Source organism: Pleurodeles waltl, chromosome 3_2 (assembly GCF_031143425.1).
Source record: "Pleurodeles waltl isolate 20211129_DDA chromosome 3_2, aPleWal1.hap1.20221129, whole genome shotgun sequence".
NCBI lineage: Eukaryota > Metazoa > Chordata > Amphibia > Caudata > Salamandridae > Pleurodeles > Pleurodeles waltl.
The window spans coordinates 13,944,644-13,969,257 of NC_090441.1; positions in this window are offsets into that span (position 1 = coordinate 13,944,644).

The following is a 24,614-nucleotide window of genomic DNA, read 5'->3' on the forward strand; positions in this document are numbered from 1 at the left end:
CATGTGGGGGGGGGGGGCTGAGTTTCACTAATGTCACAATAGAATCTATGAATACATGTTGCACAAAAATAGTGACACTATCACCAAAGTATAAAAACCAAAGGCGCACTACACCCTACATTGTTTATTGTGGTCGGGCTGCTTTATGAGAACTGAACTGAAAAAGACAGTGATTTTTGTACATACATCTTTTTTCTTTTTTGTAATACAACTCTTCTATATCGACAAATACAGTGTCACGTTCATTCTCTTCTGTGACTCTGGCAGGCCCTGGTGTATCGATGTACTACTTAAAAAAACTGCAGTCGCGTCTAGATACATTGTTTCACAAAATGGCACTGAACCATTGTTACCCACCTCCATGGTTCTCATTGCCTCAGCAGTGGCCAGAGGTCGGAGCAACCATACTAGGATTCAGGTCTGTGGCTGCACAGTTAAGCACAAGCCCCTGCAGTAGACGTGTTAGTCCACTGACCGGCCGGACTGGTAGAGTGAAAGACAGGTGGGTAGGCCTAGAACCACTGCCATTGAAGGAAGAGGCTTGTGGAAGTGTGGATGTCGCCCCATCAAACGATCAATCACTGCCACCATATCTGACAGAATTTCTTCCATTGCTGCTTGGGAGAGCTCAGGCATTGGCCCCATGAGCGTCAATTAAAGGTATTGGGGTAGACGTTGCTGCATCTGGCACTGCCCTAATACCCATGACCTCAGCAAAATCCATGTTTAAATCTCTCTGTATCATTTTTAACACCCTCTAGGTTCACGGTCCAGTCCCCTGAAAAAAAGGATCAAGAGATATTTCCTCTTTACTTTCTGAAATTTCCACTTCTTGCCTTGGCTTTGGCTCTTCAGCAACACGCATGAACATATTAAGATGCTAATGATATAATAAGGAGCCAACCCTGGATAGCATGAGAGGTCGAAGGGTATGTGATTTCAGATTTCTACCACAGGCATTTTGGTGAATCAGCTTCTATGAGAGGCTCAAGTACAAACACCATCAAGGCAAGTTGCGGTGGGCCAGTGTTTTAACAACGTGGTTGGTATTTTAATATGAAAGCCATAAAGGAATTAGAAAACAAAGCAACGGATGATATGTTTCCGCCCTTTAAAGATATTACAAACAGAAAATACAAGTCTTATTTCTATATTTTTCCATCTGTAACCCCTCCTTCCATCTCTCTATCCATTCAACCACCACCCATCTCTCCTAACCTTTCGCCATCCATCTCTCCATCCTTTCTTCCCTTCATTCAACCTACTCCTCCTTCTTCTCAGTATTAATTTCTCTCCATCATCCATCCAGTTTCCTTTACACACTCTTCTATTCTTCCATATGTCTATCCCTCTCTCCTTTCATCCTTCTCTCCATCTATACACACATCTCTGCATCCATCATCGATGCATCTGTGCTGTTCCCCATTCATCTAAGATGTGAACTGCTCAACGTTAGATCCCTAGTTAGGCATTCCTCTGCAATTAACTGGTCCGGAATTGTTGGGTTTTACCCTGAAAGATGACAAAGGCTGTAGTCTCTCAGGTATCTTGTGCTGGCGCCCTCCTGGTTCCTCGAGTTCCTGCCTACGGCCTCTTTTTGAAATATTTACGAACATCGGGCCAGATGTAGGAAGACGGCAAATTGCAACTCGCAATTTGCTATGCAGAACGGTGTCTCAGACACCGTCTGCGATTCGCTATGGGGTCGCAAAGACCCACCTCATTAATATTAATGAGGTGGGTCGCAATTTGCGCCCCCATAGCGACTATGGGCACTCACGGGGATGGAGGCCTGCTGGGAACAGCAGACCTCCATGCCCGTGACTGCTTTTAAATAAAGCAGTTTTTTTTTCCCAAGTGTAGCCCGTTTTCCTTAAAGGAAAACGAGCTGCACTTAGAAAAAAAAAACGAAACCTTTAATTTCAGATTTTTTCAGGGCAGGTAGTGGTCCCTTGGACCACTGCCTGCTCTGAAAAAATATTTTTGGGTCCACTCACAAAGGGGAAGGGGTCCCCTGGGGACCCCTTCCAGTTTGCGAGTGGGTTACCATCCACTTCAAGTGGATGGCAACTGCGACTCCATTTGCGACCGCGTAGTCGCAAATAGGAAGGGAACACCCCTTCCTATTTGCGAGTCGGAAATGCATTTTGCGAGTCGGTTCCGACTCGCAAAATGAATTTCTGCATAGCAAACACACGTTTGCGACTCGCAAACTGGTTGCTACATCTGGCCCTTAGCCCTCTCTCACTCCAATTTTATCATTCTGGGAGATCTCAATTTGTGGACAGGAGAGATTCATTCCTTCCGTTCACAGAACTACAAGGGTCGTGTGACATACTAGGGATGTAGCAACTGGCACAGGGTCCCCCCCCCCATGAAGGTGATTGCACTCTGACCCTTATTTTTACCACAAAAGGACTGGCTTCCATGGGGGGTATTTTACTCCTTTGCTGAATGCACCATACTTTAGTTACTTTCCAGCTTCTTGGCGTATATATTAGCACCCTAAAATCGGCTGTGGCCAGTCAAGCGAATTGGTAGGGCCTCATATAAACTTCATAACCTACCCCAAAGCAAAGTATTTTCTAACCTACCTACTTCTATAAATCCAGATCGCTCTGTGGAAATAAACTATTTGGCATTAGAGAATATAGGGGGTCATTCTGACCTTGGCGGTCCATGACCGCCATGGCGGAGTGCGGCGGAAGCACCGCCAACAGGCTGGCGGTGCTTCCTGGGCGATTCTGACCGCGGCGGTAAAGCCGCGGTCGGAAAAGGGGAGCCGGCGGTTTCCCGCCGGTTTCCCGCTGACCCAGGGAACCCGCCATGGCGGCGCTGCTTGCAGCACCGCCATGGGGATTCCGACCCCCTTCCTGCCAGCCTGAACCAGGATGGCGGAAACGGGTGCCGTGGGGCCCCTAGGGGCCCCTGCACTGCCCATGCCACTGGCATGGGCAGTGCAGGGGCCCCCTAACAGGGCCCCACAAAGATTTTCACTGTCTGCTTAGCAGACAGTGAAAATCGCGACGCGCACCCCTTCAACTCCGCCGGCTCCATTCCGAGCCGGCTTCATTGTTGAAGGGGCTGTCCCGCTGGGCCGGCCGGCGGTCTTCTGGCGGTCGCCCGCCGCCCCAGCGGGAAAGCCGGAATGGCCGCCACGGTCTTTTGACCGCGGTGCGGTCTTTCGGCGGGAACCGCTTGGCGGGCGGCGACCGCCGACCACCGCGGTCAGAATGACCGCCATAATCTCCCAAACTCTGGATTCAATTATTCCCATCAAGGAACTGAAAACATCTAATAGACCCTCAACCCCCTGGTATAGCCTGTCCCTGAAAATACTAAAACCAACTTTCAGGAAAACTGAAAGGAGATGGTGTACTGCCTGTAAGGATGAAGACAGAAAGGTCTGGAAGAATTTCCTGCATGATTATAAGAAGGAAATTGCCAGGGCAAAGGCAGAGTATTATGCCAATGCTATTCTGGCTGTGTCTAACAATGCTAAAATGTGTTTGACATTCTGAGAGGGATGTCACACCTGGCTTGCTTGAACCAGGAAATCTTACTTTCACGACTACCTGGCAGAGTTTTTTTATGAACAAGATTGACAAAATCTTGGAGGACATTAAGGGGTCTCATCAATCGAGGCATTCCAGCTTATTCGCTGACGGCAAGGAAGACGGTGCGGATATAATGGTTCCCGATGGGGCCCTTTGTGTACCTGATAATCAGGGGAATACATTGGAGAGCTTTGAACTCCTAACAGGATTGTTTCAGAGCTATTACTATGGCCACGGCCTCTGGCTTACCCCTGGGCCCCCTAAGAATTGGCAGATGAGTTATTTCCATTATTATGGCAATTATGCTGCCAATCGCTACAAACTGGCACAGTGCCTTTTGCCTGGAAGAAGGCCATAGTCACTCCTATTCTAAAGAAACCGTCACTTGACCCAACAGTTCTTCGTAACTGTAGGCCTATTTCCCTTCTGCCATACCCAGTTAAAGTTTTGGAGCACTTTAGAGGTAAAAACGCTGCCCCAATATGTGGAAGATCACAACTTACTAGCAGAAAAACAATTTGGTTTTCACCCAGGACATGGGACCGAATCAGCCTGAATTACGGCAATGGACAGACTCAGAATGCTGGTCGTCTAGGGTCAGTCAGTGGTTCTGATTCGGCTAGATCTTTCGGCTGCATTCGATACGGTCAGCTCTAACATACTCCTGACCAGGCTGGCCTTGATCAGTCAGCAGCACAGTATTAGATTGGATCCGCTCTATATGTCAGAGTGCTATCATGCGGTTGCCCTTCCCCCCCTTTTCGGTCAGAGTTCATGATTATTAAACTCGGAGTTCCTCAAGATTCTTCTCTTAGCCCCATTCTTTTTAATGTCTATCTGAGGTCCCTGATCACTCTGATTAAATCTCATAATGTCAGTTTAATTAACCAGGCAGGTGACATCCAGCCTGTTTTGTCACTTGAAGGCAACTAGCAGGTGACAGTGAACGATTTTCATGATTGTATGAATGACACAATGACATGGTTGAATTCTAACTCTCTTAAATTCAATGGTGACAAAACTGAGGTTTTGTGTTGCTCGGCAAACAAGTCTCTGCCCCTGCTTCCTTCCCCCCAACCTGTGGCCAGTACCTACGGACGGAGTGATTTCTCAATCTGTCTCAGTATGTAATCTGGAGGACTTGTTTAACAAAAAACTCAACTTGAAGTGCCATGTGAATAAAGTTGCTTGGCACCTTTTATTTGTTACTCAGGACCCTCTGCATGATTCTTCCAATGTTACCTCCTGCTGCTAGAGCACTACTGGTATGCCGTGTCATTCTAAGGAGGTTGTACTATTGCAACACCTTCCTGCTTGGTGTCCCAGAATTTTTGTTAAACAGGCTATTCAGAGTTCAGGTCTCGGCTGCTAAGTTAGCTCTAGGCGAGCCTCAGGCTCAAAGGCACTGAAGGATCTTCATTGGCTTCCATTGAGGCAGATAATTATTTTTAAATCTCTCTGTATCATTTTTAACCCCTTCGCTGCCAGGCCTTTTCCCCCTCTGGTGCCATGCCTTTTTTTGGCTATTTGGGGCAGTTCGCGCTTAGGCCCTCATGACTTTTTGTCCACATAAGCTACCCAGACCAAATTGCATCCTTTTTTTTAACAACATCCTAGGGATTCTAGAGGTACACAGACGTTGTGGGTTCCCCTGAAGGAGACCAAGAAATTAGCCAAAATACAGTGAAAAAGTAAAAAAAAAATGGGAAAAAAGGGCTACAGAAGAAGGTTTGTGTTCTTTTACCTGAAATGGCATGAACAAAGGATCTTCCCAGCTTTCAGAAACAGGCAGGCTTGGATCAGAAAACCACATTTTTCTACACAATTTTGGCATTTTACTGGGACATACCCCTTTTTTTTAACCATTTTTGTGCTTTTAGCCTCCTTCCAGTTAGTGACAGAAATGGGTATGAAAACAATGCTGGATCCCAGAGAGCTAAACATTTCCAAAACATAGACACAATTCTGAATTCAGCAAGGGGTCACTTGTGTAGATTCTACAAGGTTTTCGTACAGAAAATAACAGCTGAAATTAACAAATATTGAAATTGAGCTGAAAAAAACAACAATTTTTCTCCACGTTTTACTCTATAACTTTTTCCTGCAAAGTCAGATTTGTGAAAGCAATATACTGTTACGTCTGCCTGACTCTTCTGGTTGAGGGGATTATATACGGCTTGTAGGTTTATCAAGAACCCTAGGTATACAGCAATTCATTTGCTGGAATATAAAGAGTGAAAAATAGATATCAAGAAAACCTTTGCATTTTCAAAATGGGCACAAGATAAGGTGTTGAAAAGCAGTGGTTATTTGCACATCTCTAAACTCTAGGGTCCCCATACTAGCATGGTAATTACATGGCATTTCTCAAACAGACGTCTTTTTTACACACTGTATTACATTTGGAAGGAAAAAATTTAGAGAAAGACAAGGAGCAATAACACTTGTTCTGCTATCCTGTATTTCCCCAAGTCTCCCAATAAAAATGGTACCTCACTTGCGTGGGTAGGCCTAATGCCCACAACAGGAAACGCAACATGGACACATCACATTTTTGCTTTGAAAACTGATGTGTTTTTTGGAAAGTGCCTAGCTGTGGATTTTGATATCAAGCTCAGCCGGCACCTAGGGAAACCTACCAAACCTGTGCATTTTTAAAAACTAGACACCTAGGAGAATTCAAGATAGGGTGACTTGTGGGGCTCTCACCAGGTTCTGTTACCCAGAATCCTTTGCAAACCTCAAAATTTGTCAAAAAACACTTTTTCCTTACATTTCGGTGACAGAAAGTTCTCGAATCTGAGAGGAGTCACAAATTTGCTACCACCCAGCGTTCCCCCAAGTCTTCTGATAAAAGTGGTACCTCACTTGTGTGGGTAGGCCTAGTGCCCACAACAGGAAATGCCCCATAACACAATGTGGACACATTACATTTTCCCAAAGAAAGCAGAGCTGTTTTTTGCAAAGTGCCTAGCTGTGGATTTTGGCCTCTTGCTTAGCCGGCCCCTAGGGAAACCTACCAAACCTGTGCATTTTTTAAAACTTGATACCTAGGGGAATCCAGGATGGGGTGACTTATGGGGCTCTCACCAGGTTCTGTTACCCAGAATCCTTTGCAAACCTCAGAATTTGGCTAAAAAAACTATTTTTCCTCACATTTCGGTGACAAAAAGTTATGGAATCTGAGAGGAGCCACAAATTTGCTACCACCCAGTGTTCCCCCAAATCTCCCGATAAAAATTGTATTTCACTTGTGTGGGTTGGCCTAGTGCTCGCAACAGGAAATGCCCCATAACACAACGTGGACACATCACATTTTCCCAAAGAAAACAGAGCTGTTTTTTGCAAAGTGCCTAGCTGTGGATTTTGTTACCCAGAATCCCTTGCAAACCTCAAAATGTGGCCAAAAAAACATTTTTTCCTCACATTTCGGTGACAGAAAGTTCTGGAATCTGAGAGGAGCCACAAATGTCGTTCCACCCAGCATTCCCACACATCTCCCGATAAAAATGGTACCTCACTTGTGTGGGTAGGCCTAGTGCCCGTGAAAGGAAATGCCCCAAAACACTATGTGGACACATCAAAATTATCAAATACAAAACTACCTGTTTTGGCGGGGGTGGACTTGTGTTTTTGGTCCTGGGCTCAACAGCCATATAGGGAAACCTACCAAACCCAAACATTTCTGAAAACTAGATACCTGAGGGAGTCAGGGAGGTGTGACTTGCGTGGATTCCCCGGTGTTTTCATACCGAGAATCCTCAGCAAACCTCAAATTTAGCTAAAAAATGACATTTTTCCCACATGTCTGTGTTCACCATAACGGGACCACCCAATGTTCCCCTCAGTATCCTGGTAAAAATGATACCTCACTTGTGTAGGTGGGCCAAGTGCCTGTGACAGGGAAGAGCCAAAAACATGTCAAAATTGAGGGGGGACCAAAATGGGTCCAAAAAAGCAGTTTGAGAAAAAAAAAACATTTTCAGGATGACAAGTGGGGCAGAATTGTTATCGGTATAGATGAGGCAACGCTGGGTGGTAGAAATTTTGTGGATTCCTGCAGATTCCGGAAGGTTCCATCACAAAAATGTGGGAAAAATGTGGGATTTCCAGCAAGGTTGAAAGTTTGCAGGACATTGTGGGTAAGAAAATGGTGCAGGGTGCATGTGAAGCACACCACCCTGGACTCACCCAGATGTTTAGTTTTCAGATGTGTCTAGGTCTTGTGGATTTTTCTACATGGCAGTGTCCCAAAGTCCAAAAAGTGCAGCCCTCACCATTCCAGTTAGACAAGCTCTCATGGCCCACATGTAAAACTAAAACACAAAATAATCGAATGTCTTCTTGCTTGCCGTGAGATATGATGTTTTAGTGTGCAGGGGAGAGCTGAAAGACTGTTACTCCCTTCAGTTGGGGTGGGAGCATCACCATGCCCATACTGGTTGGTAGCCCCCACCGACTATTTTTATTTTTATTTTATTTCCCTGGCACCTAGTAGGTTTCCTGCCCCCCCAGGACATTAATAGGGGGTAATTGTCCCATCTGCCCACCGGTGGGCAGAACAACTTTGGCCCCATTTATTTGGGGTGGGGTTATGGTCATTCCTCCACCCTCTTTTTTTGAAAAAATAAAATCTTCCCAGGTTTCTTGTGGGTGGGTGGGTGTGGGGGGGGATAGGCCTTCCAAAAAAGGCCGATCTGCCCCAGGGCAGATATGGAAAACTGTAATGTGCCCCCATGGGGAGTGATCCTTGCCCAAGGGGCTGCCCCCCCAAACAAAACACACACATACACACACACCAATCCCTGGTGACTAAGTGGTTTCTGCCCACCCTGAGGGCAGATCGGCTTATTAGCAATAGGATGATCTGCCCCCAAGGAGGGCAGAAATGGCCTAAAATATATTTGCCCCCCCCGAGGAGCAACCCTTGCCTAAAAGGTTGCATCACAGCTGTAAAAAAAAATACAAAAAAGAAAAATCCCTGGTGCCTAGTGGTTTCTGCCCCCCTTGGGGGCAGATCAACCTAATACAAATAGGCCGATCTGCCCCCAAAGGGGCAGAAAAGGCCTAAATATAATTTGCCCCCTAGGGGAGCGACCCTTGCCTAAGGGGTCGCTCTCTATCTCTAAAAAACAAAAAAACTAAAAAAAAAGATCCTTGGCGCCAGCGACCCTTGCCCAAGGGGTCGCTCCCCTTATGCCAATTTCCGTTTGGAAAATTATCCCTGGTGTCTAGTGGGCATTTTAGCAGCCGGATCACTTCAGGATCTGGCTGCTGAAATGTTCTAAGAGACATCAAAGGGGAGGAAATTCCTTTCCTTCCCTTTGAAGCCTCTCAGGCCCCCATCACATGATCAGAAGAGAAATGCTTTTGCATTTCTCTTCCGATCCGCTGACATCATCAGACATCACTGTGGGGGTTGGGTGGAAGAGGAAGTGATTCCCCTTCCAGCCCTGTCATGGGGGGGTGGGGGCGCGGCCCTCGGGAGGGTGCGCTAGTGCCTCCCCCGAGGGCCAGTACTAGGTATGGTAATGGTTAAGTCCGTGGCACCTCAGCGCCGCAGCCACAGACGTAACCATTACGTCCTTGGTGCCCAAGGGGTTAAGATCCTCTAGGGTCATGGTGCAGCCCCCCTAAAAAAAGATGAGGCGATATTTTCCAGGGAGATGTCTTCGCTCTTCCTCAGCCAATCTAGTCCATGTTGCTACACTCCGGAAAGTAAGATATGGTGAGTGAGCCTTCATGATCAGAGCAGCCCTGCCGTGGAATCAATTACCTATCAGTGGTGGCTCCTCGGTGTGGGCGGAGGAGCATTGCCCATCCGCCTGCAGTGGCAGCTGCAAAACCTTTTAAAGAAAACGATAATAAACTATGTTTAATATCGTTTTCCTTGAAAGGGGTGGGCCACAGGGGTGAGTGCTCAGCACTCCCCCTTCACAGCGCATGTGTGCTTGGCCGGCCGTCTCAAACACACATGCGCTGTAGGCGAGAGAGCCTGCACAGGCTCCCAGTCTGCCTGGAAGCTCCCTGGCTGGGTGCTCCCAGCCAATCCTGACGCTGCTCTGAGCAGTGTCCGCATTGGCGCAGGGCAGGCTGGGAGCCTGTGTCTGCAGAGGCAGAGGAGCGCCGAGGGACAAGGAGCGGCGGAGTAGGTAAGTGTTTTTTTAATTAAATTTAACGTTTATTCTCTCCCTCCTCCCCCGCCTCCCCACTCCTTCCGGGGCCCGCAAGCCACTGCTGTTACCTATCTCCCTTTGCTCCCTGGTCGACCTTCTAACTTTCAGAAAGGCCTTAAAAACATGGGTTTTCCCAGAATAGGTCCTCCTTTTTGCACCTTCCTGGTTGCCGCTATCATTCCGGTAATGTTATAGCACCAGGACACTGGTTTGGCAGAAATGCTCTTTACAAATACCTTAATTAAATAATTAAACTTGCATTCTCTCCAGGTATTTATTCATTTCTCCATCCATTCCTCCAACCTCCTCTCCATCTGTCCCTCCAACCTCCGTTTCATCTTGCCACCCATTCATCCCTCCTTCCACCACTCATGCTTCTCCCCATCAACCATTTATCTTCATCCACCCCGTCTCCCTCCTTCCCTTTGTGCTCTCTTGTTCCATTTGTCCTCCAACCCCACTGCTCCATCATGCTATCCTCTTGAAGTGCTACTTAAGAGCTTCTGTTTGGAGACCTGCATCACCTGTGAAAGTCAAAAGAACTGTAAACATCGATTTAATGGTTTACCTAACATAACTGACCAGTTACACCCTCGCCTCGTCCCCTTGACCGCCACCCCTTTTCACTCAAGCTCCTAAAGTGGGGAGTTCATGGCTCGCCTGCTGGCACTGTCTCTTTAAGAAGTAGCACCGGGCACTGAATAATACTCATTAATCAGAAGTGGGCGGGCCTAGTAAGAATTGAGGTACCACTGGATTTTCGGTGCCTAACACGTGACTGACTCTTCTCCAGCCCTAGCGGGCTTTGTCAGTCACTGGCCTTTTCGGGACAGATCCGATTCCCAGATAGGGCGGCGTGGCCCTGTGCTCCCCATAGGACACCGGATTATTTTTAGTCGCCCGTAACTGCACGAGACTACAGAACAAGAAATCCCCGTGGGGACTGGCAGCATTGAACTTTACATGTGTTAGAAGTGTTAATTGAAAGTAGGGACTTCAAAGTACCCTGCTCCCGCAGCCACAAAAAGGGGTGCCCTCCTCCTTCCCACGGAGCGGGCCTGAGCTCTGCCTTGATGCCGTGTGTTCCCACAGTAATGCGCTATCTGGTCATTACAGCCTGGCACGGGAGGGGTACTGCCAGGCAGACTCTACCAGGAGCACTTACAATACCCATTATGCCCCACGTGTTGTGTAGACGGCAACAGAGTTACTCAATATGAACCAGGAAAAAGCACAAAAACAGATCTACAAGGCCTGCTAACACACTGTCCCGTGCAACGTTTATCTGCACCCCAGTCTTTCTCAAAGCACTATGTTTACCCACTGTCCCTGTGCCTGGGCAAAGCCTTTTTATCAAATTCCGAAAACAATCGCACCATTGCTCTTCTCCGGTACCAGCACTTTCGAACTTTTCTGTGAACAGAAATTCATTGGACCCTCCGGGCGCCCAATCCTGTAGAAGAACGGCGTACTCTGGGCACACAGGGAGTCTTCGAAACTACACTGCTGCACGTCTGAAAAGAATGTGCAACTTTATGCAATGTTATCTTTGATGACATTTCGTGCTCGTGTATCTGCCCTCTGGAATTCTCTCATTAAATACCCCAAACGGTTCAGTTTTGAAATATCTTGAATTAAAACTACAGAGTAACAAAAATTAAGATTAGCAACATTTCCAAACCAGCGAAACTGGCATGAATTCCTATGTAGAATGTGAAAATGTAGAAACATATCCCGAAAGAAAGCGGTTACACGCAGCTTATAGCACACAGTGGCTAGAAAGTTGCTCGCACCCGCCTCCTACACACTGAACAGCGACTGAAGTCAAAGGACTACAACAAGGAATTGGAATGCCAATGTACGAAAGGATTTTACCCATTCTGTGTCTATGGGAAAAAGCTTTCGTACATATGGACCGTAGGTCTCGCATTTGCGAGAGTTAGAGCTATTGGTGTTGTCAATGACAATGGCCCTCATTACAACCCTGGCTGTCAAAGACCGCCAGGGCTGTTTTGGAGGTTGCACCGCCAACAGGCGGTGCAAACTCCCAGATTACGACCGCGGCGGAAGCGCTGCAGTCGCACTGCCGGGACTGGCGGTTTTCCGCCACCTTGGTCCAGGCGGATGTAATCCGCCTGCCCAGGGGATTACGAGTCCCCTTCCCGCCAGCCTTTCCATGGCTGTAGGAACCGCCATGGAAAGGATGTCGGAAAGGGGAGTTGCGGGGCCCCCTGGCACAGCCCCACACAGCTTTTCACTGTCTGTGCAGCAGACAGTGAAAAGCGCGACGGGTGCAACTGCACCCGTCGCACAGCCGCAACACCGCCAGCTCCATTTGGAGCCGGCTCCCATGTTGCGGCCCAAATCCCCGCTGGGCCGGCGGGCGGAAACTCTGTTTCCGCCCACTGGCCCAGTGGGGATGTTATAATGGGCACCGCAGGAGTTCGGCCGCATTGGCGCCGCACGGCAGTTACAACTTGGTGGGCGGCGGTTACCGCCCACCAGTGTTGTAATGAGGGCCAATGTCTTTTACCTGCATGTTTTGGTTTGGAGTGTAGTGGATGTGTGTGGTGTGGAGATACATTATGTGGGTTGTATTGGAATTGTTAGTTGTGGAATTGTGTGGGGTAGACTTTTGTGGCGTGGAGTGTATTTGTGTAGTGGAATTATGTGACATAGTGAATAGATGGGGCGAGAGCTGCGCAGAATAAATAGAAAGGAAGATATAGAGGCATAGGTAGTTTGTGCAATAAGTGGTGAATGAACTCAAGACAGAGGAGCAGAAAGTGTGTGAGAAAGAGAGATAGAAGGGGAGCGCAGGCCACAGACGCATTAAGAGGGAGGACCTGTGTACGCAGAAGATACCCTAAGAAGAGGAGGAGAGGCAGAGCGGAAACCTTGAAAAGGCATGGGAAAGAAATTGTGCTTAGTATGTGTGAGCAGGCAGTATAGAGAGGAGCTAGGAAGTGTGAGGGAGGGATGAGAGGGAGCAGTGGGATTGTGATATGAGAGGGGGTAATAGCAGTGTGACGGAGAGATGAGGGGGCAGTGGGTGTGTGGGGGAGCGTTGACAGGGTTGTTGTAAATGGAAGGGAGAGATGTGTTGGATTGTAATTGTTTGTCGTGGAATTGCGTGGTGTGGAATTGTATGGTGTGAACTTGTGGTGTGGTAAGATGTGATATTTCAGTGACATAACTTTGAATGTTGTTTCCTAGAATGTCTACTGATCCATGCTTAAAATTGATCCTGAGATACGAATATCGGTTGCAAGAGAAACCCAAGACAATATGAGCTCCTTTCATATGTCCATGAGACTTTAATAGAGAGCACTTGTGCTTTCCTCAGCCAAATGTACTGAAGTTCAAGTGAAAGTGTGTGTGAAGAATGTGTTACCACAGAAGCAGGGCAGCTCCTCCGTTTGGTCGGAGGAGCGTGGCCCCCCGCCAGTAGCGGCAGCCTCAAAACCTTTACAAAAAAATGATAATAAACTGTGTTTCTTATCGTTTTCTTGTAAAGGGGCAGGGCCACGGGGGTGACGAGCAGTAAGGGGGAGTACACAGCACTCCCCCTCATTGCGCATGTATGTTTGGCCAGACGTCTTGGGCCGGTCAAACACACAAGCACAGTGTGCTCCCTCCAGACTGGCACTGTGTTGCCAGGCTCGCGAGAGAGCAGACACAGGCTCCCAGTCTGCCTGGGAACGCTGTGGCTGGGCGCTACCAGCCAATCGTAACACTGCTCTGAGCAGCGTCAGGATTGGCTGCAGGGCACGCTGGAAGCTTGTGCCTGCCTGCAGCAGAGGAGATCAAGGTGGTGTGCAAGTAAGTGTTTTAAAAAAAAAAAAGTATATTATTTTAATATTTATTCACCCCTACCACGCACTGCCCCACCCCTTCCGCAAGCCACGACTGCACAGAAGAGCAAAGACACAGCCACAAATGTTTTTAATTTTTTTTCCTGAGAGCTCCTGCACTTTATCACGCGAGCTGGCAAACGGCATCTGCATGATTAAAGCCGGGTTATCACAATGAGCAGGACCAGCATACAGGCTGCACATCTAGAGCCACAGCTAAAAATAAAAAAAAAGACAAATCTCTCCACCTTGAAGTGTGTTGACATAGAGCTGACAGGAAATATGCAGCTGTGGGCGCTTTTTGGCTCTCCCAGGCTTGGTATTTGGTTGGATCCTGCTCCTTTGCCCCCTGTGAACTCCCTGAAATATTTCTGCTGTGTCCTCAGATGTTTTCTGATGTGATTTCCTGTTTGAGATTGCGAGCCCATGCACAGAAAACACCAATGGAAAGGGTGCTGTGAAAGAAAAACTGCACAGTAGAATCAGCATTTAAACAGATACAGCGTGCACCAAGGGACAACATGCACAGAGAATGTGCACATGGAGTGTTACTGTGCTCGTGCAAACATGGAACAAAAAGAAAGACTAAATACAAAGACCAGTGAAATGGCTGCTTTCAGGCTGACGTTAACAAGACCGCCATCTTGGGGGAGAGCCATTTCCATCTTCCTGAGTAGGAGTTGCATCAAGTCAAGTCAAGTTTATGTCCTTCTGTTTCACAGACCAAATCCATTTGTGTGCAAAGCAAACATTTTAAATATGGCATTGACTGTAGCTGTCCCGGCAACAGGCGGAAGTCATTTTAAGCAGCCTGCTTGGGGTTTCAGTTTTGTCAGCTTGTCTGGTCCGCCCTTTGTGGCGGTGACTCTAAAGCCTGGGCAGTGGGGACCGGGAGAGACCTTCAGGATGAAGTGCTGTCGCTGTGTGATGAAGCACTGGAGCCCTAAACCAGGTGCTGCTCCGACCGATGTGTAAAGTGCTCTTTTGTCGCACTGTGTGATGATGTGCGGCAGCCCTGAAGCAGGCGATATGCTGATTGCTGTGTGAAGTGCTCTCTCTTCTGACTTTTGACATAAATATTAACATTCCTGATGCTGACGGGAGACTCCCAATTGAATGAAGCGGGAGCCATGCTGAAAAAATAAAAAGCAGCGCAGCATAATATGGTAGTCCCCAGAAACATGAAGCAGCTGAAACATGAAGCACGGTGTCCATGAAGCGGGCGCCGTGCTGAAAAAATAAAAAGGAGGCTCTGTGTTGACCGTCAGGGGAGAGAACATGCACCCACAGAGAAACACGAGCAGGTATGGAAAAAAAGTAGTCCACAAAAGTACACATAAACACCTAAAGGGTAAGTATACAGTACTTGGCCAGTACTTGACCAGTGGGCCGTGGAAGGAAAGAGGAAACAAAAAGGAAGGCCAAAGAGAAAGGATTGCCCATTACCAAGCAATGATTTGTAAAGGACACTGACATAGATAAATGAAAAGAAATGGGTAAGCAGTTAGTGAAGTTTAACCCCACAAAGCATATGCTTCAGGTTGCTAAGTGACAGTGCAAGCGCTGTCTAGGCTCGATCTAAAAACGGAAAGCAACTCCAAAGCTTCGCATTTTTTATTCATTTTTGTAAAGCGTCAGCCAGCCCTTTCTGGAATCAGTGTGCTGTACAGGTGTGGGCAAAAGAGAACATCCAACATATTGAAGATCCACAAGTGCCTTGACAACATGGTGGGGTTAATGGTACATTGGGGGGGCTAACTGGTCATAGGTACATTACAGATATATTGAGCCCTCACATACAAATAACGTGGGATCCCCCTTCTTCAATTATTAAAATTACTTTCTAGTAATATTTGGAAGGAAAACTACCATAGAATCAAGCCTACCAATATCCATTTTCCGATAATATTACCATATCATTCTAATTGTTTGCAGATTTCTGTCTTGTTGGTTGATTTTTTTTGTAGTACTCTTTCTAATATTACTGCATAACCTCAAAATACCAGATGTTCTACTATTTGCTCTTCAGTGAAGTTAATGAGTGCACCTGAGTGGGTTGATATGTATGTATGTATATGCAGGGCCACTGGAATTATGTGCCGGGAAGGACCAAATTATGCAATAGAGTTGACTAAATTATGCAGCAAGAAAAGGCAAATTATGCAGCATTATGCATCACATTTTGGGACAGTATTCGTTATTTTGTCATTTTTACACATATTAACAGGGTCTGGACAAGGTTTCAGCTCTTTAGAACCAGTTTAACACCCAGATAAAACAATAAACAACAGAAAGGTGACCAGTCAGCCTTTTTTAAAGCATTTCTACTTTCACATTTTTGGTAGCTTTTGACCCATTTGACCTAGAAACATATTCTTCGTTAATATCTGCAAATTATGTAGTAGATGATGGATTATGTGGTAAATGTAGCAAATCCATCGCAAAATCGCATACTTTTAGTGGCTGCATGTCTATAGTATTTCTATAGAGTGAACCAAGCTCAAAGGCAGTGGGGCACTGTGAATGGTCAAAGACAAACATAAAGTCAATGAGTAAGAGGAGATGGAGCTGGAGGGAAGATGGTTATTGCATTGTCATGTAGTGTTCTTTGAAGAGTGGAGTCTTCAATTCTTTCCTAATTCGGAGCAGCGCTCGGGCAGTCCTGATAGATACAAGGATGTTGTTCCATATCCAGAGGACTTAGATTGAAACAGTCTGCTGACTTATTTTTTAACTTTATTTTTACACTTATTAGTCTGCAGTCTGATGGTGTCTTGGCTGCAGGTGTGCCAAGACAAGTGGTGTGCTAGTTGTGATAGCTTTGTAAATTATGCTGATGGTTGTGAAGAAGGTGCTGGCTAACGTGAGGAGCAAATGGAGTTCCATTAGGATGGGGTGATATGATCATCTTTCGTCAGGCACTGGATAAGATGTGCTGCAGCATTTAGGATGCCCTATGGCAGTGGTGACTGGTGACATTTCAAAGTGGTGGGGCGTCCAATCTGTGGATGAGTGTCATGTCCATCTCATATAAGGTTTCCCCCTAGAGTAAATTTTTTTTAAAGGGAGGAACAAATGGTGTATTTTAAAGCAAATTTGAGAATTCAAGGTGGTTTATAAAGCATGTTTTGGTGCAAATCTTATTTGTGAACCGCAGCAGGTAACACGTGTATGCTACAGCACATGCATGGCTGACCCTTTCTTTGCCATTGCAAAGGATTTGAAGAAACATTGGGCAATATCAAACCTATGACATTGATAGCTTATTTGAACTTGCATATAATATTTTTGTTTTCAGCATTTTATTCTACAATTTAATAGGTAGCTAGCTGCCTCAGAACTCTAACCAGTGAAAAGGCACAGAAAACAAATGAGTGTAACAGCCAAGACAGAGCTGGCGACTGAAGGGCTGCCCTTTATAGCACTGGACAGAGGAAGAAAGACATGGTAGACCTGGTAGTACAATATCTCTGCATTCATTAATTCATTCATTTCATTGAAGCCCCAGACCACTTTTTAATCAGATATCATATCTAAAACTGTGAAGCGAGCTGCACCACTCCCCCATCAAGCACCCTTATTACTTTCATATTTGCAACACACTCCATTGTATGTATCATTCTCTTCAAGAGAGATGCAGAGTGTAATTAATTTTTGCAGAGGAATTGCTCAATATGGTAACTAAGCAAATTACATTGCGACATTCCCTGGAAGCAGAGACACCTAGTGAACACAAAGTGCCCAGTCTGACTTTCATTCTTTAGTAAAATGACATGTCTATTATTAGCATACTAACTGCACATGACACTTCAGTTGTACAATGGGTGAATCTGGTCTTTGTAGTCCTTTACCAAGTGTCAACATAAAATAATATGAATGGGATAACAAACACTTTGAGTGTAAAATATTTCTGCATATTCCTTCATTGATGGTGTGTGAATGGAGCGTGGGTATGGTTTCCCAAAAGCAGACATTTCCTGACAAAAATCTTTCATATTTCAATCAGGCGGCCTTGAACGCTAGTTTATTAACACAAGCATTTGAGATTCCCGAAATGCATCATGACGACTGCTCATCGTGGGCAATGAAACGAGATAAAACTGGCAGTATCTACAGTAAATTAGTAAATGCAATACATACTGCCAACTTTATTGATTTTTCATTGCCCATGCTGAGCAGCCATCATGCCGCATTTCGAGAACTATCAAATGTGTGCTTTAGTCAACTAATGCCCAAGGCTGCATGATAGAAGTATGAAATACAGACATTGGGGAAAATTAGGAACATAGAAAACAACATAAAATAGACAATTTAAATATAGTGAAACATTTGAAGTTGTCATATAAAACCGGCCTGCTCAGTCTGTGCCGGACGGTTTTATGTGTTTGATAAATCATAATTTCTTTTCTGGCCCCATGGTACCTTGAAGTTTGTGGCTGCTGGCGGACAGGATTCAAGTCAGCAGAACTGCCGCTCTCATGCAGGTAAGGCCTCCAGTCCATGCCCATACACGTACTCCCTCAGATACGGACTGCATCAGAGGGACAAACTACTTCTCTTTTCCATTTACGCGCAGTGCCCTTACTAGCGCTGGGCACCAACATGAGAGAGCAAGGCACAGAAAATGGCCAATCGCTGCATGGCTTCAAAATGAAGCCCCTATAGTGATTGGCCATGTTCTGTGAACCTTCCGCCTCCACGCTGCCTCATGTGTGCGGGGACAATAGGTCTGCTCGGCAGAGTTCTAAGTCAATCCAGGTGCTGTTCTCTTGATGTTTATTTTAGCAAACAGTCAATTAGCCAATCACGTAGTATTTGTATAGCCCGGGTAATCACCCCAGGGTGTATCCAGGTACTGTGCTGCAGATATCAGTTGAAAAGCCAGGTCTTGAGTCCCTTCCTGAAGTGGTTCAGCATGGGTGAAGTGCGTGAATGGAGGGGGAGGGTTTACCAGACACTGACGGCGAGGTGGGAAAAGGAGCATCCTCTGGAGTGGCAGATACGTGGTGTCTGAACGAGAGCAAGGTGTGCGGAGTGGAGGTTTCTGGTTGGCTGGTGGAAGATCGGGCAGTGGTTGATGTAGTCAGGTCCTTACTTGTGGTGGGCATTGTAAACCTGGGGGAGGAGCTTGAACTGATATCTTTACTGGACGACAAGAGTTGGAAAGGTTGTGTGAACAAGGGGTAATTGAGGAGATTGAGGTGTCTGTCTGGTTGGCTCCAGTGGTGATTGCAAAGAAGTGTAATTGGAAGCTGCACTTATGTGTGAATCTTCTTGACCTCAGAGCAGCTATCTGGGTGGGTGGGCACCCCTTGTCTAGCATTGGGGAAATGGTTACTACCTTGAAGAGGGCTAAGGTATTTTCTACCCTGGATTTATTATCCACCTATCATCAGATAGTGTTGCATCCTGAGTCCCGAGGGCTAATTTCTTTCATCTCTTCAGAGGGTGCTTACAGGTTTAGACACATGCCTTTCGGTCTAGCTTTGGCGTTGGCCGTGTTTCAAAGAATCATGCATCACTTAAAGAAATACAGCAAGTGACTTATTTCTAGGATGATATTGTGGTGTTTGGAAAATCATAGTGACCATGATCGAGCCATGAGAATAGTCCTTGCAATTTTGCAGGAGAGTGGGTTAACCATTAAACAAGAAAAGTGTAATATTGGAGTGCCCGGGGTAGAATACTTGGGTTATTGGATAGGTCAAAATGGTATTTCTCCTAAATTGAAATTGGTGTTGGCTAATGAAAATGCACCTTCTCCTGAAAACAAGGATCAGCTCAGATCTTTCTTGGGATTAGCTGAGTACTATTAGAAATGTATTCCTCTATTTGCAGGCAAAACTAAGTGTATGAGGAAGCGGATGGGTAAGAAAGAGAGATTTGTGTGATGTGATGGGTGTGAGTCAGAATTCAGTGACTTGAAAAGACAGATAGCATCTATGCCTGAGCTAAAACCATTTGACACCAAGGATTGGACCATCATCAACACGGATGCAAGTTACGTTGGTCTAGGTGCAGTGTTATTGCAAGTGAGGGAGGGCAAGGAAATAACCATTGCGTATGCGCCTATACCCTTGAGAGAAGCAGAGGAAAAATGACTCCACCATAGAAAGAGAAGCTCTTGCTTGCTGGTGGGGTGACAGCTACTTTAGGAGGCATGTGTGGGGGACTGAATTTGCATAATGACAGATCATCAACCTTTATTTGAGGTTTTTTCCACCAAAGGTGCTGGTAGGGCCACTCCTAGAATAGCCCATTGGGCGAAGAGAATGTTAGAATATAGCTATGTTATGGAGTATGTGCCCGGAAAAAAAATGTATTCGCGGATTGCTTATCTAGGCTGCCTGTTAAGGATGGAGTGGAGAAGAATGAGGAACCAGAAGAGTTGGTAGCTGCAATGGATCTAGATGTGAGCATAGTTACTGAGGGAAGGATTTATCATGAAGAATGGGTGTCAGGGATGCAGAAAGATTCCATTTTTCAGGAAGTCATGAAATATATGTAGGAGGGATGGCCATTGAGGGAAGTTGCTTCTGCGGAAGCGGAATGTTTCCCTCAAGTAAGTGTGGAATTATCCAAGAAGGATGTGTTGTGATGAGAGGAGAACATTTGGTGGTTCCTGTCTTATTGCCAGAACGAGTGATGAAACTTGCTCATGAAAGCCATTTGGGCATAAGCGCAATAAAAAGACATATCAGGGCAGAATATTGGTGGCCTGGAGTTGACAGAGAGGTAAAACATCATATCAGAGAGTGTGTCTTGTGTGCGTGGAGTGAAAAATCTCAGTACGTGGTGAAAAAAACTCTTATTGAATCAAACAAGTCTGAAGGACCTTGGAAGAAAATAGCCATTGATGTAATGGGGCCATTGTATGCTTTGGGTAAGACACCTAAGTATGCTTTGGTGGTAGGATACTAATTTGCACATTGGCTGGTGGTAAAGTTTGTTGATAATGTCAGTACTGAAGTAATAGAAGAGTTCTTAAGTGATTTCTTTGAGTCTGAAGGCATACCTGAAGCTATTGTTTCTGACAATGAGGTACAATTTGTGTCTAAGGTCAAGACTGATTTTTTTTAAAAGTATGACATCAAACACGTAAGAGTGTCCTTATACTATCCTCAGAGTAGTGGACTTGTTGAGAGGTGGAACAGAACTTTGAAGGAAGGTTTTCAGTAGACAATAAGCAATGGTGTGAGTTGGCATAAAGCAGTTAAAGAACTTACATGGTCATACCGTACCACTCCCCACAGTGTGACAGGGAAGTCTCCTTTTGAAGTGATAAGGGGGCGGGAGCATAGAGCTTTGCTTTCAAAAGGGGTAGAGAGGAAAAAAGTGGAGAGAGAACGTGCGGAGAGGGATTACGAAATTGGTGATTGGGTACACGTTTTGAAAGGGGGAAGAGTCAATAAGTGTGAGTCTACATTTTCCAGACCCCTGAAAGTAGTGAAAGTATACAAATATTCTTTGTTGTTAAATGATGGAAATGTGTGGAATTGTAGAAAGATTGTGAAAATTCTGGATTGTATTGACCAAAAGGTGATAACACGTGATAACTCAGAGTCAACTGTTTCGGGAGGGAGTGGGCATATTCCCAACTACGAGACAAAGCAATGATAAGGTTGCCCAAGAGATTGGAAGAATTTGAATTGGGATAAAATAGGATATTATTTAAATCTCAATTTGTATAATGTGATAACTTTTGTAGTCTATGCAAGCATAGCAATGTTTTCTTTTAAGGTTAGTGCTAGAACTTTAAAACGTATCATTGTTATTACGTTCTAATCATTTCATTACTAGTTCTTATATGTTTTTGTGTGAAGAAATGAGGGAACGGGATGTGTTATGTTCCATGTGATCGCGCAAGCAGTCACGCGCTGTTGAGCGCGGATTAAGGAAAAAGTTCTTGGAACGAACAGAGGGGAAGTTGCTGGAAAGACTCCCTCCTGGTCGCATGTGGAATAATAAACTTTTTTTTCTTACCTGCGCATATCCACGGAGAATCATTTCAGCCAGTGGAGGTCTTTCAGGTGCTGGGTGATGTGTGTCCTATTGGGGAAGTTGAGGATCAGTCTGGCTGCTGCGTTCTGGATTGTCTGGAGTCTTTGCTTGGGTTTGGTGGTGGTGCCGCAATAGAGTATGTTGTCGTAGTTGATCCAACTGGTGAGGAGGGCCTGCGTCACAGTTTTCCTTATTCTGATGGGGAGCCATCTGAAGATTTTGCAGAGCATGCGGATCACGTGGATACAGGCTGAGGCAATGGTGTTGATGGAGAGTTTGCTGTCCAGTATGATGCTAAGGTTGCGGGCGTGGTCTTTTTGGCTTGGGGGTCGGTGCAAGCTCCGCTGGCCGCCAGGGGTGGTTCGATAAGGCAGTGTGTCTGCCGAAGTCTCTGGTTGGTAGTGGTTTGCTCCCTGTCCAAGTAGAGACCCTCACTCTAGTCAGGATAAAGTCAAACAGTCACACAGTCACACAGCTAAGATAACCCCTGCTCACCCACTTGGCAGCTTGGCTCGAGCCTTCAGATTTATCTCATAGGCAATGTGTAAAGTATTTGTACACATACACAGTAAAACAGTAAAAACACCACAAAAGTACTCTGCACTAGTTTAGACTAATAGCCAATATTTATCTGAATAAAACAAGACCAAAATGACAGAAATCCAACATACACAAGCAAAGATACACATTTTCAAAGATTAAATCTTAGTATAGTGCTAAGATACACAATCGCTCCAACTTGGGCTATCTCGACGTCTTGATGGTGTTCTTCCCAACAGTCCTACGGCACTCATGAGGGAATTCGGGCCGGTCACAGAGTTGCATGGACCCCAGGTACAGTACCTTGGAAAACAAGGAAACAAAGATGCTGCTTGGAGTCTAGAGGTGAGGCGTTACTGGAGCCGGTGAGGCATCGGTTTCCTGCTGCTACCGGTGAGGAGAGATGTTGGTTCCTTACTGCTAGGTATCGGAGGTGAGTTGTTAGTTCCTTACGGTTGCAGGAGAGGTGATGCGGTGTCGGTGGTGAGGCGTTGGTTCTTTACAACAGGGCGGGGTCGATGAATCCAGCAGGTCAAGACATGAGGCGTCGACTTTGCAATTTCGCAATCACACCGCATGGCTACAGGTGCTGTGGCGGAGTCAGAGTCAGGTGTCACGGACGTTGGTGACATTGCACTCGATAGTCAGGCTGTGGTGGAACTTTGGAGGAGCTTCCGTGGCGTCAGGCCTGCAGTGTTGGTTGCGTTTGTTGCACTCAGCAGGGACCATGGCTCCTGTGCAGGCAGCAGCATGATGTTGAACAGCGGTGCTGGTTCCGAGGTCGCTCTGGAGTCAATATGCTTGGTTACACCAGAACTCACACTCAAGGGCCCAGGAACTGGATTTGGCACCACATGGCAAGTCAAGAGTCTCAGCAAGAGAGCCCAGGTGCTGGCAGATTAAGTCTTTGATGTCCCTGAGATTTCTTAACAAGAGCAAGCTCAATCCAAGCCCTTGGAGAACTTTTGGATGCAGGATGTAGAAAGCGAAGTCCAGTCCTTTTCCTCCCAAGACAGAAGCAGCAAGCAGCAGGCCAGCACAGCAAAGCCACAGGCAGAGTGGCAGTATCCCCTACAGTATCCAGCTCTTCTTACTGACAGAATGTCCTCAGTCCAGAAGGATTCTAACGGTGGGGTCAGAGGTCCAGTACTTATACCCATTTCTGTCTTTGAAGTAGGCAAACGTCAAAGAAAAGTCTTTGTAGTGCACAAGGCCTTGTCTTTCCTGCCCTGGCCCCAGACACACTCTAGGGGGTTGGAGACCGCTTTGTGTAAGAACAGGCACAGCCCTATTCAGGTGCAAGTGTAAGCTCCTCCTATCACTCTAGATCAGAAAAACCCATCATGATATACAGGGCACACCTCAGTTCCCTTTGTGTGACTGTCTAGAGTGAATTCACAAACAGCCCAACTGTCATCCTGACCCAGACTTGTATTCCACAGACAGGCAGAGGCACAGTATAATTAAGCAAGAAAATGCCCACTTTCAAAAAGTGGCATTTTCATACTTACAATTTAAAAACCAACTTCATCAAAAGATGCATTTTTATATTGTGAGTTCAGAGACCCGAAACTCCATATCTCCATCTGCTTCCAATGGGAAATTACACTTAAAATATTTCAAGGCAATCCCCATGTTACCTTATGGAAGAGATGGGCCTTGCAATAGTGAAAACCGAATTTAGCAGTATTTCACTATCAGGACATATAAAGCACACCAGTATATTTCCTACCTTTTAAATACACTGCACCCTTATGGTTGCAGGGCATACCTTAAAGGTTACTTACATATAGTAAATGGGAAGGTGTGGGCCTGACAAGTGGGTGCCCTTGCCAGGTCAAAATGGCAGTTTAAAACTGCCCACATAGACATTGCAGTCGCAGGTCTGAGATGTTTACAGGGTTACTCATGTGGGTGGCACAATCAGTGCTGCATGCCTACTAGTAACATTTGATTTATAGGCATGCATGGTGCACCATACTAGGAACTTACTAGCAAATCAAATATTCCAATCATGGATAAATTAAAAACCAATACAATTTAGACAAAGAGCACTTACAATTTAGCACTGGTTAGCAGTGGTAAAGTGTCCAGAGTCTTAAAGCCAGCAAAAACAAAATTCAGCACAGGATCAAAAACAGAAGTAAAATATTTGGGGATAACCCTGCAAAAGAGCCATTTCCAACAGTGTTCCTTGAGAGTGAGGTTGGTGTCCAGGGGGAAACAAAGTGAAGTGGTATTTGGTGAAGGTTGGCATTCAAGGCTGTCCCGGTTCATGTCATTGCCAGATTTGTATCTTAATTAATGTTCTTGGCAACTAACAGGCATTCTGTCTTGGTTAGGGTGAGCTTCAGGGAGGTACTGGATATCCAACTCTGGATGATGTGCAATCAGTGTTTGAGGCATTGGATGTCTGAAGCAGAGGAAACTTTGAAGTATAGTTGTGTATTATCGGCATATTGTGAATGTTGATGCTTTTATCTGTG